The sequence below is a fragment of the Oncorhynchus nerka genome, linkage group LG10 (assembly GCF_034236695.1).
Source record: "Oncorhynchus nerka isolate Pitt River linkage group LG10, Oner_Uvic_2.0, whole genome shotgun sequence".
Classification (NCBI taxonomy): domain Eukaryota; kingdom Metazoa; phylum Chordata; class Actinopteri; order Salmoniformes; family Salmonidae; genus Oncorhynchus; species Oncorhynchus nerka.
Genome location: NC_088405.1, coordinates 4,061,581 through 4,076,136, shown reverse-complemented (window position 1 = coordinate 4,076,136; position 14,556 = coordinate 4,061,581). Strand labels below are relative to the sequence as shown.

General features: G+C 47.8%; 1 pseudogene; it reads left to right on the top strand.

Moving 5' to 3' along the window:
* LOC115120004 (alpha-actinin-2-like) overlaps window positions 1-14,556 on the top strand; it is a 111,926-nt pseudogene that overhangs the window by 79,495 nt on the left and 17,875 nt on the right.

The window sequence follows — 14,556 nt, the reverse complement described above, 5'->3', positions numbered from 1 at the left end:
CCGTAGGAGGGCAACAACCCAGCAGCAGGACTGCTACCTCCGCCTTTGTGCAAGGAGGAGCAGGAGGAGCACTGCCAGAGCCCTGCACAATGACCTCCAGCAGGCCACAAATGCTCAAATGGTCAGAAACAGACTCCATGAGGGTTGTATGAGGGCCCGACGTCCACAGGTGGGGGTTGTGCTTACAGCCCAACACCGTGCAGGACGTTTGGCATTTGCCAGAGAACACCAAGATTGGCAAATTCGCCACTTGCGCCCTGTGCTCTTCACAGATGAAAGCAGGTTCACACTGAGCACGTGACAGACGTGACAGAGTCTTGAGACGCCGTGGAGAATGTTCTGCTGCCTGCAACATCCTCCAGCATGACCGGTTTGGCGGTGTGTCAGTCATGGTGTGGGGTGGCATTTCTTTGGGGGGACGCACAGCCCTCCATGTGCTCGCCAGAGGTAGCCTGACTGCCATTAGGTATCGAGATGAGATCCTCAGACCCCTTGTGAGACCATATGCTGGTACGGTTGGCCCTGGGTTCCTCCTAATGCAAGACAATGCTAGACCTCATGTGGCTGGAGTGTGTCAGCAGTTCCTGCAAGAGGAAGGCATTGATGCTATGGACTGGCCCGCCCGTTCCCCAGACCTGAATCCAATTGAGCACATCTGGGACATCATGTCTCGCTCCATCCACCAACGCCACGTTGCACCATAGACTGTCCAGGAGTTGGCGGATGCTTTAGTCCAGGTCTGGGAGGAGATCCCTCAGGAGACCATCCACCACCTCATCAGGAGCATGCCCAGGCGTTGTAGGGAGGTCATACAGGCACATGGAGGCCACACACACTACTGAGCCTTATTTTGACTTGTTTTAAGGACATTACATCAAAGTTGGATCAGCCTGTAGTGTGATTTTCCACTTTAATGTTGAGTGTGACTCCAAATCCAGACCTCCATGGGTTGATAAATTTGATTTCCATTGATAATTTTTGTGTGATTTTGTTGTCAGCACATTCAACTATGTAAAGAAAAAAGTATTTAATAAGAATATTCCATTCATTCAGATCTAGGATGTGTTATTTTAGTGTTCCCTTTATTTTTTTTGAGCAGTGTATATATTCACCTTGCTATTATTGGACAGCCCGTGTTCTAGAACGCGGGCCAACCTGTGTTCTTCACGTGTCACAGTTGAAGGACTGTGATGTCATCAGACCAGAGCAGTCTCCTGTCACCACTTATTGGACAGCCCGTGTTCTAGAACGCGGGCCAACCTGTGTTCTTCACGTGTCACAGTTGAAGGACTGTGATGTCATCAGACCAGAGCAGTCTCCTGTCACCACTTATTGGACAGCCTGTGTTCTAGAACGCGGGCCAACCTGTGTTCTTCACGTGTCACAGTTGAAGGACTGTGATGTCATCAGACCAGAGCAGTCTCCTGTCACCACGTGTCGGCTGCGTTCTTCCCACTGATACTGTTGCTATTCGTCCTGGCTCCTCCAACACATCGTTACACAAGGCATCACTTTTGACTAAAAATACATGTTGTCGGTAATCAGTAGTGACATCTGAAGTCCTACTTTTCTGTTATACTGTTGGTAAATTTGTACAAACGTAGATGGGATTTTCCACAGGCTCTGTTGCAAGCCTGTCCGAGAGGAGATTCCCCAGCAGAAGGTTAATATTGACTGAGATAACACTGTTAGTTCTTCTGCAGTACTAACGAAGGGATGGCCTTTCACCTTCTGACATGCTGTGATCCCATTGGCTGTTAGACACCAGATAAGATAAACGGCTATGACCCATGACTCAGATACATGGCAGTGAACTGACACACACACGCACGCACGCATTCTAACACACACACACACACACACACACACACACACACACACACACACACACACACACACACACACACACACACACACACACACACACACACACACACACACACACACACACACACACACACACACACACACACACTCTCTCTCTCAGTTGCCCCCCTGGTGAGGTCTGTTTGAACTATTCCCCAGATATCCAGTGACTGCCTGGGTGGGTCTGGGCCGGGAACACAATGACACGGGTCACCTTGAGGTTCTCTGTCAGCCCCGTGCAATGTTCCTGGGTCATGTTTATTAGGCACCAAACGGAATAAACTACTTTGAGCTGTCCAATGACAAAAGTACACTTTCACCACTCTATTATGTTGCAAAATGTTTAAGAAAGTTTCCCCGTTGCATTCATTATTGAACAACGAACCAGGTTTCTCTGGGATACTTCTGGAGAGAGTAGAGTCAGGAACAGGTTTCTCTGGGATACTTCTGGAGAATGGAGAGTCAGGAACAGGTTTCTCTGCGATACTTCTGGAGAGAGGAGAGTCAGGAACAGGTTTCTCTGCGATACTTCTGGAGAGAGGAGAGTCAGGAACAGGTTTCTCTGGGATACTTCTGGAGAGAGGAGAGTTAGGAACAGGTTTCTCTGGGATACTTCTGGAGAGAGGAGAGTCAGGAACAGGTTTCTCTGGGATACTTCTGGAGAGAGGAGAGTTAGGAACAGGTTTCCCTGGGATACTTCTGGAGAGAGGAGAGTTAGGAACAGGTTTCCCTGTGATACTTCTGGAGAGAGGAGAGTTAGGAACAGGTTTCTCTGGGATACTTCTGGAGAGAGGAGAGTTAGGAACAGGTTTCCCTGGGAACAGGTTTCTCTGCGATACTTCTGGAGAGAGGAAAGTTAGGGACAGGTTTCTCTGGGAACAGGTTTCTCTGCGATACTTCTGGAGAGAGGGATAGGAGAGTTAGGAACAGGTTTCTCTGGGAACAGGTTTCTCTGCAATACTTCTGGAGAGAGGAGAGTCAGGAACAGGTTTCTATGGGATACTTCTGGAGAGAGGAGAGTCAGGAACAGGTTTCTCTGGGATACTTCTGGAGAGAGGAGAGTTAGGAATAGGTTACTCTGGGATACTTCTGGAGAGAGGAGAGTCAGGAACAGGTTTCTCTGGGATACTTCTGGAGAGAGGAGAGAGGAGAGTCAGGAACAGGTTTCCCTGGGATAGTTCTGGAGAGAGGAGAGTTAGGAGCAGGTTTCTCTGGGATACTTCTGGAGAGAGGAGAGTTAGGAACAGGTTTCTCTGGGATACTTCTGGAGAGAGGAGAGTTAGGAACAGGTTTCTCTGGGATACTTCTGGAGAGAGGAGAGTCAGGAACAGGTTTCTCTGGGAACAGGTTTCTCTGGGATACTTCTGGAGAGAGGAGAGTCAGGAACAGGTTTCTCTGGGATACTTCTGGAGAGAGGGATAGGAAAGTCAGGAACAGGTTTCTCCGAGAACAGGTTTCTCTGGGATACTTCTGGAGAGAGGAGAGTCAGGAACAGGTTTCTCTGGGATACTGCTGGAGAGAGAGAGGAGAGTTAGGAACAGGTTTCTCTGGGATACTTCTGGAGAGTGGCGAGTCAGGAACAGGTTTCTCTGGGAACAGGTTTCTCTGAGATACTTCTGGAGAGAGGAGAGAGGAGAGTCAGGAACAGGTTTCCCTGGGATACTTCTGGAGAGAGGAGAGTTAGGAACAGGTTTCTCTGGGAACAGGTTTCTCTGGGATACTTCTGGAGAGAGGAGAGTCAGGAACAGGTTTCTCTGAGAACAGGTTTCTCTGCGATACTTCTGGAGAGAGGAGAGTTAGGAACAGGTTTTTCTGAGAACAGGTTTCTCTGGGATACTTCTGGAGAGAGGAGCGTTAGGAACAGGTTTCTCTGGGATACTTCTGGAGAGAGGAGAGTTAGGAACAGGTTTCTCTGAGAACAGGTTTCTCTGGGATACTTCTGGAGAGAGGAGAGTCAGGAACAGGTTTCTCTGAGAACAGGTTTCTCTGCGATACTTCTGGAGAGAGGAGAGTTAGGAACAGGTTTCTCTGGGATACTTCTGGAGAGAGGAGAGTTAGGAACAGGTTTCTCTGGGAACTTCTGGAGAGAGGAGAGTCAGGAACAGGTTTCTCTGGGATACTTCTGGAGAGAGGAGAGTTAGGAACAGGTTTCTCTGGGATACTTCTGGAGAGAGGAGAGTCAGGAACAGGTTTCCCTGGGAACAGATTTCTCTGGGATACTTCTGGAGAGAGGAGAGTTAGGAACAGGTTTCCCTGGGATACTTCTGGAGAGAGGAGAGTCAGGAACAGGTTTCTCTGGGATACTTCTGGAGAGAGGAGAGTTAGGAACAGGTTTCTCTGGGAACAGGTTTCCCTGGGATACTTCTGGAGAGAGGAGAGTCAGGAACAGGTTTCTCTTGGATTCTTCTGGAGAGAGGAGAGTTAGGAACAGGTTTCCCTGGGATACTTCTGGAGAGAGGAGAGTTAGGAACAGGTTTCTCTGGGAACAGGTTTCTCTGGGATACTTCTGGAGAGAGGAGAGTTAGGAACAGGTTTCTCTGGGATACTTCTGGAGAGAGGAGAGAGGAGAGTCAGGAACAAGTTACTCTGGGATACTTCTGGAGAGAGGAGAGTTAGGAACAGGTTTCTCTGGGATACTTCTGGAGAGAGGAGAGTTAGGAACAGGTTTCCCTGAGATACTTCTGGAGAGAGGAGAGTCAGGAACAGGTTTCTCTGGGATACTTCTGGAGAGAGGAGAGTTAGGAACAGGTTTCTCTGGGATACTTCTGGAGAGAGGAGAGTCAGGAACAGGTTTCTCTGGGATACTTCTGGAGAGAGGAGAGTCAGGAACAGGTTTCTCTGGGATACTTCTGGAGAGAGGAGAGTCATGAATAGCTTTCCCTGGGATACTTCTGGAGAGAGGAGAGTCAGGAACAGGTTTCTCTGGGATACTTCTGGAGAGAGGAGAGTTAGGAACAGGTTTCTCTGGGATACTTCTGGAGAGAGGAGAGTCAGGAACAGGTTTCTCTGGGATACTTCTGGAAAGAAGAGAGTCAGGAACAGGTTTCTCTGGGATACTTCTGGAGAGGGGAGAGTCAGGAAATATAAGAATGGAATTGTAGTGTTTATTTATGTTTATTTTGTTTATACTATTACCTAGTGTAGTGGAGGACTCACTATGGCAGAGGTCACTATTAGTTATATACACTCCCTCTATTGGGTGGAGGTCAGGGGACTGCTCAGGCTACTCAAGTAAACTGAAATTGCTGTAATTTTCAATGATTTTTTTCTCCAAAAACTGTGGCTCCAAATGGCACCCTATTCCCTATATAGTGCACGACTTTTGACCAGAGAGCTCTGTCTCTCTCTCTCTCTCTCTCTCTCTCTCTCTCTCTCTCTCTGTCTCCCTCTCCCCCTCTCTCTCTGTCTCCCTCTCCCTCTCTCTCTCTCTCTCTCTCCTCTCTCTCTCTCTCTCTCTCTCTCTCTCTCTCTCTCTCTCTCTCTCTCTCTCTCTCTCTCTCTCTCTCTCTCTCTCTCTCTCTCTCTCTGTGTCTCTCTCTCCCTCTCTCGCTCTCCTCTCTCTTTCTCGCCTCCTCTCGCTCTGTCCACAGTGAGCTGGACTACCATGCTGCCTCCTCTATCAACGAGCGCTGCCAGGGCATTTGTGACCAATGGGACCAGCTGGGAACCCTCACCCAGAAGAGGAGGGAAAACCTGGAGGTACAGAATAGGGCTGGGTTCTTCTGGTGGGGGCTAGTGGGGGAGGTACAGAATAGGGCTGGGTTCTTCTGGTGGGGGCTAGTGGGGGGAGGTACAGAACAGGGCTGGGTTCTTATAGTGGAGGGAGGTACAGAATAGGGCTGGGTTCTTATAATGGAGGGAGGTACAGAATATGTCTGGGTTCTTATAATGGAGGGAGGTACAGAATATGGCTGGGTTCTTATAATGGAGGGAGGTACAGAATATGTCTGGGTTCTTATAATGGAGGGAGGTACAGAATATGGCTGGGTTCTTATAATGGAGGGAGGTACAGAATATGTCTGGGTTCTTATAATGGAGGGAGGTACAGAATATGGCTGGGTTCTTATAATGGAGGGAGGTACAGAACAGGGCTGGGTTCTTATAGTGGAGGGAGGTACAGAATAGGGCTGGGTTCTTATAGTGGAGGGAGGTACAGAATAGGGCTGGGTTCTTATAATGGAGGGAGGTACAGAATATGGCTGGGTTCTTCTGGTGGGGGCTAGTTGGGGGAGGTACAGAATAGGGCTGGGTTCTTCTGGTGGGGGCTAGTGGAGGGAAGTACAGAATAGGGCTGGGTTCTTATAATGGAGGGAGGTACAGAATATGGCTGGGTTCTTATAATGGAGGGAGGTACAGAATAGCGCTGGGTTCTTCTGGTGGGGGCTAGTGGGGGGAGGTACAGAACAGGGCTGGGTTCTTATAGTGGAGGGAGGTACAGAACAGGGCTGGGTTCTTATAATGGAGGGAGGTACAGAATATGGCTGGGTTCTTATAATGGAGGGAGGTACAGAACAGGGCTGGGTTGGGTTCTATTAATGGAGTGAGGTACAGAACAGGGCTGGGTTCTTCTAGTGGAGGGAGGTACAGAATATGGCTGGGTTCTTATAGTTGAGGGAGGTACAGAACAGGGCTGGGTTCTTATAATGGAGGGAGGTACAGAATATGGGTGGGTTCTTATAGTTGAGGGAGGTACAGAACAGGGCTGGGTTCTTCTAGTGGAGGGAGGTTCAGAATAGTGGTCCTCTGGTGGGGGCTAGTGGAGGGAGACAGTGGTTCTCTGGTGGGGCTAGTGGTCCTCTAGTCGGGGCAAGTGGTCCTCTGGTTGGGGCTAGTGGAGGGAGACAGTGGTCCTCTGGTGGGGCTAGAGGTCCTCTGGTGGGGGCTAGTGGTCCGCTGGTGGGGCTAGTGGTCCTCTGGTGGGGCTAGTGGTCCTCTGGTGGGGCTAGTGGTCCTCTGGTGGGGCTAGTGGTCCTCTGGTGGGGGCTAGTGGTCTTCTGGTGGGGCTAGTGGTCCTCTGGTGGGGGATAGTGGAGGGAGACAGTGGTCCTCTGGTGTGGATAGTGGAGGGAGACAGTGGTCCTCTGGTGGGGGCTAGTGGTCCTCTGGTGGGGGCTAGTGGAGGGAGACAGTGGTCCTCTGGTGTGGATAGTGGAGGGAGACAGTGGTCCTCTGGTGGGGGCTAGTGGTCCTCTGGTGGGGCTAGTGGAGGGAGACAGTGGTGCTCTGGTGGGGGCTAGTGGTCCTCTGGTGGGGGCTAGTGGAGGGAGACAGTGGTCCTCTGGTGGAGGCTAGTGGTCCTCTGGTGGGGGCTAGTGGTCCTCTGGTGGGGGCTAGTGGTCCTCTGGTAGGAGCTAGTGGTCCCCTGGTGGGGGCTAGTGGTCCTCTGGTCGGGTCTAGTGGTCCTCTGGTGGGGGCTCTGGTGGGGGCTAGTGGTCCTCTGGTCGGGGCTAGTGGTCCTCTGGTGGGGGCTAGTGGTCCTCTGGTGGGGGCTAGTGGAGGGAGACAGAGGTCCTCTGGTGGGGGCTAGTGGTCCTCTGGTCAGGGCTAGTGGTCCTCTGGTGGGGCTAGTGGTCCTCTGGTGGGGGCTAGTGGTCCTCTGGTGGGGCTAGTGGTCCTCTGGTGGGGGATAGTGGTCCTCTGGTGGGGGCTAGTGGTCCTCTGGTGGGGGCTAGTGGTCCTCTGGTGGGGCTAGTGGTCCTCTGGTGGGGGGTCTAGTGGTCCTCTGGTGGGGGCTAGTGGAGGGAGACAGAGGTCCTCTGGTGGGGGCTAGTGGTCCTCTGGTGGGGCTAGTGGTCCTCTGGTCGGGGCTAGTGGTCCTCTGGTGGGGCTAGTGGTCCTCTGGTGGGGGCTAGTGGAGGGAGACAGAGGTCCTCTGGTGGGGGCTAGTGGTCCTCTGGTCGGGGCTAGTGGTCCTCTGGTGGGGCTAGTGGTCCTCTGGTGGGGGCTAGTGGTCCTCTGGTCGGGGCTAGTGGTCCTCTGGTCGGGGCTAGTGGTCCTCTGGTGGGGGCTAGTGGAGGGAGACAGAGGTCCTCTGGTGGGGGCTAGTGGTCCTCTGGTGGGGCTAGTGGTCCGCTGGTGGGGCTAGTGGTCCTCTGGTGGGGGCTAGTGGTCCTCTGGTCGGGGCTAGTGGTCCTCTGGTCGGGGCTAGTGGTCCTCTGGTGGGGGCTAGTGGAGGGAGACAGAGGTCCTCTGGTGGGGGCTAGTGGTCCTCTGGTGGGGCTAGTGGTCCTCTGGTCGGGGCTAGTGGTCCTCTGGTGGGGCTAGTGGTCCTCTGGTGGGGGCTAGTGGTCCTCTGGTGGGGGCTAGTGGTCCTCTGGTAGGAAATTGCCATTACTCCCTGTTCTGAATGACCAGGTTACATGTCACAACAATAAACAGTGTTTAAGAGTAGTTTAAAACCACCTGGTCACGATAGTCATCATTTTAACTGATCATTTGTCCTTAATCCCATTTCCCCCTACCTTGGTGTCTCTCAGAGGACAGAGAAGCTGCTGGAGACCATCGACCAGCTGTTCCTGGAGTTCTCTAAGAGGTCGGCTCCCTTTAACAACTGGATGGAAGGAGCCATGGAAGACCTGCAAGACATGTTCATAGTTCACACTGTGGATGACATCCAGGTAAAGACAGTTCACACTGTGGATGACATCCAGGGTAAAGACATGTTTATAGTTCACACTGTGGATGACATCCAGGTAAAGACAGTTCACACTGTGGATGACATCCAGGTAAAGACATGTTCATAGTTCACACTGTGGATGACAACCAGGTAAAGACAGTTCACACTGTGGATGACATCCAGGGTAAAGACATGTTTATAGTTCACACTGTGGATGACATCCAGGTAAAGACATGTTTATAGTTCACACTGTGGATGACATCCAGGGTAAAGACATGTTTATAGTTCACACTGTGGATGACAACCAGGTAAAGACAGTTCACACTGTGGATGACATCCAGGGTAAAGACATGTTTATAGTTCACACTGTGGATGACAATCAGGTAAAGACAGTTCACACTGTGGATGACAACCAGGGTAAAGACATGTTCATAGTTCACACTGTGGATGACATCCAGGTAAAGACAGTTCACACTGTGGATGACATCCAGGCAAATACATGTTTATAGTTCACACTGTGGATGACATCCAGGTAAAGACATGTTTATAGTTCACACTGTGGATGACATCCAGGTAAAGACATGTTTATAGTTCACACTGTGGATGACATCCAGGCTAAAGACAGTTCACACTGTGGATGACATCCAGGTAAAGACATGTTTATAGTTCACACTGTGGATGACATCCAGGTAAAGACAGTTCACACTGTGGATGACATCCAGGGTAAAGGCATGTTTATAGTTCACACTGTGGATGACATCCAGGTAAAGACATGTTTATAGTTCACACTGTGGATGACATCCAGGTAAAGACATGTTTATAGTTCACACTGTGGATGACATCCAGGTAAAGACATGTTTATAGTTCACACTGTGGATGACATCCAGGTAAAGACAGTTCACACTGTGGATGACATCCAGGTAAAGACATGTTTATAGTTCACACTGTGGATGACATCCAGGTAAAGACAGTTCACACTGTGGATGACATCCTGGTAAATACATGTTTATAGTTCACACTGTGGATGACATCCAGGTAAAGACATGTTTATAGTTCACACTGTGGATGACATCCTGGTAAAGACATGTTTATAGTTCACACTGTGGATGACATCCAGGTAAAGACAGTTCACACTGTGGATGACATCCAGGTAAAGACAGTTCACACTGTGGATGACATCCAGGTAAAGACATGTTTATAGTTCACACTGTGGATGACATCCAGGTAAAGACAGTTCACACTGTGGATGACATCCAGGTAAAGACAGTTCACACTGTGGTTGACATCCAGGTAAAGACATGTTTATAGTTCACACTGTGGATGACATCCAGGTAAAGACAGTTCACACTGTGGATGACATCCAGGTAAAGACATGTTTATAGTTCACACTGTGGATGACATCCAGGTAAAGACAGTTCACATTGTGGATCACATCCAGGTAAATACAGTTCACATTGTGGATGACATCCAGGTAAAGACAGTTCACACTGTGGATGACATCCAGGTAAAGACAGTTCACATTGTGGATGACATCCAGGTAAAGACAGTTCACATTGTGGATGACATCCAGGTAAAGACAGTTCACACTGTGGATGACAACCAGGGTAAAGACATGTTTATAGTTCACACTGTGGATGACATCCAGTTAAAGACAGTTCACACTGTGGATGACATCCTGGTAAAGACATGTTTATAGTTCACACTGTGGATGACATCCAGGTAAAGACATGTTTATAGTTCACACTGTGGATGACATCCAGGTAAAGACATGTTTATAGTTCACACTGTGGATGACAACCAGGTAAAGACATGTTTATAGTTCACACTGTGGATGACATCCAGGTAAAGACATGTTTATAGTTCACACTGTGGATGACATCCAGGTAAAGACATGTTTATAGTTCACACTGTGGATGACATCCAGGGTAAAGACAGTTCACACTGTGGATGACATCCAGGTAAAGACAGTTCACACTGTGGATGACATTCAGACATGTGGGTTACAGTCCCTTCCATTGTCTCCTATCAGATAGTAACATGATGCTGTGTCCATTCCATTGTCTCCTATCAGATAGTAACATGACGCTGTGTTCCAGTCCCTTCCATTGTCTCCTATCAGATAGTAACATGATGCTGTGTTCCAGTCCCTTCCATTGTCTCCTATCAGATAGTAACATGATGCTGTGTTCCAGTCCCTTCCATTGTCTCCTATCAGATAGTAACATGATGCTGTGTTCCAGTCCCTTCCATTGTCTCCTATCAGATAGTAACATGATGCTATGTTCCAGTTCCTTCCATTGTCTCCTATCAGATAGTAACATGATGCTCTGTTCCTTCCATTGTCTCCTATCAGATAGTAACATGATGCTGTGTTCCAGTCCCTTCCATTGTTTCCTTTTAGATAGTGACATGATGCTGTGTTACAGTCCCTTCCATTGTCTCCTATCGGATAGTAACATGATGCTGTGTTCCAGTCCCTTCCATTGTCTCCTATCGGATAGTAACATGATGCTGTGTTCCAGTCCCTTCCATTGTCTCTTATCAGATAGTAACATGATGCTGTATTCCAGTTCCTTCCATTGTCTCCTATCAGATAGTAACATGACGTTGTGTTCCAGTCCCTTCCATTGTCTCCTATCAGATAGTAACATGATGCTATGTTCCAGTCCCTTCCATTGTCTCCTATCAGATAGTAACATGATGCTGTGTTCCAGTCCCTTCCATTGTCTCCTATCAGATAGTAACATGATGCTCTGTTCCTTCCATTGTCTCCTATCAGATAGTAACATGACGCTGTGTTCCAGTTCCTTCCATTGTCTCCTATCAGATAGTAACATGACGTTGTGTTCCAGTCCCTTCCATTGTCTCCTATCAGATAGTAACATGACGCTGTGTTCCAGTCCCTTCCATTGTCTCCTATCAGATAGTAACATGATGCTGTGTTCCAGTCCCTTCCATTGTCTCCTATCAGATAGTAACATGATGCTGTGTTCCAGTCCCTTCCATTGTCTCTTATCAGATAGTAACATGATACTGTGTTCCTTCCATTGTCTCCTATCAGATAGTAACATGATGCTGTGTTCCAGTTCCTTCCATTGTCTCCTATCAGATAGTAACATGATGCTGTGTTCCAGTCCCTTCCATTGTCTCCTATCAGATAGTAACATGATGCTGTGTTCCTTCCATTGTCTCCTATCAGATAGTAACATGATGCTGTGTTCCTTCCATTGTCTCCTATCAGATAGTAACATGACGCTGTGTTACAGTCCCTTCCATTGTCTCCTATCGGATAGTAACATGATGCTGTGTTCCAGTCCCTTCCATTGTCTCCTATCGGATAGTAACATGATGCTGTGTTCCAGTCCCTTCCATTGTCTCTTATCAGATAGTAACATGATGCTGTATTCCAGTTCCTTCCATTGTCTCCTATCAGATAGTAACATGACGTTGTGTTCCAGTCCCTTCCATTGTCTCCTATCAGATAGTAACATGATGCTATGTTCCAGTCCCTTCCATTGTCTCCTATCAGATAGTAACATGATGCTGTGTTCTAGTCCCTTCCATTGTCTCCTATCAGATAGTAACATGATGCTCTGTTCCTTCCATTGTCTCCTATCAGATAGTAACATGATGCTGTGTTCCAGTCCCTTCCATTGTCTCCTATCAGATAGTAACATGATGCTGTGTTCCTTCCATTGTCTCCTATCAGATAGTAACATGACGCTGTGTTCCAGTCCCTTCCATTGTCTCCTATCAGATAGTAACATGATACTGTGTTCCTTCCATTGTCTCCTATCAGATAGTAACATGATGCTGTGTTCCAGTTCCTTCCATTGTCTCTTATCAGATAGTAACATGATGCTGTGTTCCAGTCCCTTCCATGGTCTCCTATCAGATATTAACATGATGCTGTGTTCCAGTCCCTTCCATTGTCTCCTATCAGATAGTAACATGATGCTGTGTTCCTTCCATTGTCTCCTATCAGATAGTAACATGATACTGTGTTCCTTCCATTGTCTCCTATCAGATAGTAACATGATGCTGTGTTCCAGTCCCTTCCATTGTCTCCTATCAGATAGTAACATGATACTGTGTTCCTTCCATTGTCTCCTATCAGATAGTAACATGATGCTGTGTTCCAGTCCCTTCCATTGTCTCCTATCAGATAGTAACATGATGCTGTGTTCCAGTTCCTTCCATTGTCTCCTATCAGATAGTAACATGATGCTGTGTTCCAGTCCCTTCCATTGTCTCCTATCAGATAGTAACATGATGCTGTGTTCCAGTCCCTTCCATGGTCTCCTATCAGATAGTAACATGATGCTGTGTTCCAGTCCCTTCCATTGTCTCCTATCAGATAGTAACATGATGCTGTGTTCCAGTCCCTTCCATGGTCTCCTATCAGATAGTAACATGATGCTGTGTTCCAGTCCCTTCCATTGTCTCCTATCAGATAGTAACATGATGCTGTGTCCCTTCCATTGTCTCCTATCAGATAGTAACATGATGCTGTGTCCCTTCCATTGTCTCCTATCAGATAGTAACATGATGCTGTGTTCCTTCCATTGTCTCCTATCAGATAGTAACATGATGCTGTGTTCCAGTCCCTTCCATTGTCTCCTATCAGATAGTAACATGATGCTCTGTTCCTTCCATTGTCTCCTATCAGATAGTAACATGACGCTGTGTTCCAGTCCCTTCCATTGTCTCCTATCAGATAGTAACATGATGCTGTGTTCCAGTCCCTTCCATTGTCTCCTATCAGATAGTAACATGATGCTGTGTTCCAGTCCCTTCCATTGTCTCTTATCAGATAGTAACATGATACTGTGTTCCTTCCATTGTCTCCTATCAGATAGTAACATGATGCTGTGTTCCAGTTCCTTCCATTGTCTCCTATCAGATAGTAACATGATGCTGTGTTCCAGTCCCTTCCATTGTCTCCTATCAGATAGTAACATGATGCTGTGTTCCTTCCATTGTCTCCTATCAGATAGTAACATGATGCTGTGTTCCTTCCATTGTCTCCTATCAGATAGTAACATGACGCTGTGTTACAGTCCCTTCCATTGTCTCCTATCGGATAGTAACATGATGCTGTGTTCCAGTCCCTTCCATTGTCTCCTATCAGATAGTAACATGATGCTGTGTTCCAGTCCCTTCCATGGTCTCCTATCAGATAGTAACATGATGCTGTGTTCCTTCCATTGTCTCCTATCAGATAGTAACATGATGCTGTGTTCCAGTCCCTTCCATTGTCTCCTATCAGATAGTAACATGATGCTGTGTTCCAGTCCCTTCATATCAGATAGTAACATGATGCTATGTTCCAGTTCCTTCCATTGTCTCCTATCAGATAGTAACATGATGCTGTGTTCCAGTCCCTTCCATGGTCTCCTATCAGATAGTAACATGATGCTGTGTTCCTTCCATTGTCTCCTATCAGATAGTAACATGATGCTGTGTTCCAGTCCCTTCCATTGTCTCTTATCAGATAGTAACATGATACTGTGTTCCTTCCATTGTCTCCTATCAGATAGTAACATGATACTGTGTTCCTTCCATTGTCTCCTATCAGATAGTAACATGATGCTGTGTTCCAGTCCCTTCCATTGTCTCTTATCAGATAGTAACATGATACTGTGTTCCTTCCATTGTCTCCTATCAGATAGTAACATGATACTGTGTTCCTTCCATTGTCTCCTATCAGATAGTAACATGATGCTGTGTTCCAGTCCCTTCCATTGTCTCCTATCAGATAGTAACATGATGCTGTGTTCCAGTCCCTTCCATTGTCTCCTATCAGATAGTAACATGATGCTGTGTTCCTTCCATTGTCTCCTATCAGATAGTAACATGATGCTGTGTTCCAGTCCCTTCCATTGTCTCCTATCAGATAGTAACATGATGCTGTGTTCCAGTCCCTTCCATTGTCTCCTATCAGATAGTAACATGATGCTGTGTTCCTTCCATTGTCTCCTATCAGATAGTAACATGATGCTGTGTTCCAGTCCCTTCCATTGTCTCCTATCAGATAGTAACATGATGCTGTGTTCCAGTTCCTTCCATTGTCT